The following is a 514-nucleotide window of genomic DNA, read 5'->3' as shown; positions in this document are numbered from 1 at the left end:
AGGAGGGCAAATCGCAGACAAAGGGGGATTATGTCAAACGATTGCATAAAGAGACGGAGAAAGGCAGAGACCGAAAGACAAAGCTGGTAGGAAAATCTGAATTCCGAAATAGACTGATAAAGAGAAAACCAATCGCATGAGACAAAAATAGAGAAACGCGGATAACAGTGATCCCGAACCCTCGGCCATATTACCTCAATTATGTCGGAATTTGTCTCTCCATTTGGACACAATATCGCAGGATTAAATCCCATATCCCTGAGAGCCGGACAGAGGATAGAGGAAATAATTCATGGCCAACTCAAACACGGAAAACAGAACAGGCATCAGAGACTAAGACGGGGAAACAAGAGGGACCAGTGACAGATACATTACGAATCACCCGGTGGATTATATGCATTATGTGCCCTCGCTGTGATTTCCGTCCAGATCTATATTATCTCTAAAGATTTGGTGGGCGGGAACGCGGGGGAGATTACCTGGAATTGAAATATTGCAACTTATGGATATAAAG

The sequence above is a fragment of the Penaeus monodon genome, chromosome 23, assembly GCF_015228065.2.
Source record: "Penaeus monodon isolate SGIC_2016 chromosome 23, NSTDA_Pmon_1, whole genome shotgun sequence".
Taxonomy (NCBI): domain Eukaryota; kingdom Metazoa; phylum Arthropoda; class Malacostraca; order Decapoda; family Penaeidae; genus Penaeus; species Penaeus monodon.
The sequence above is the reverse complement of the archived record's forward strand: the minus strand, read 5'-3'. Positions refer to the sequence as shown.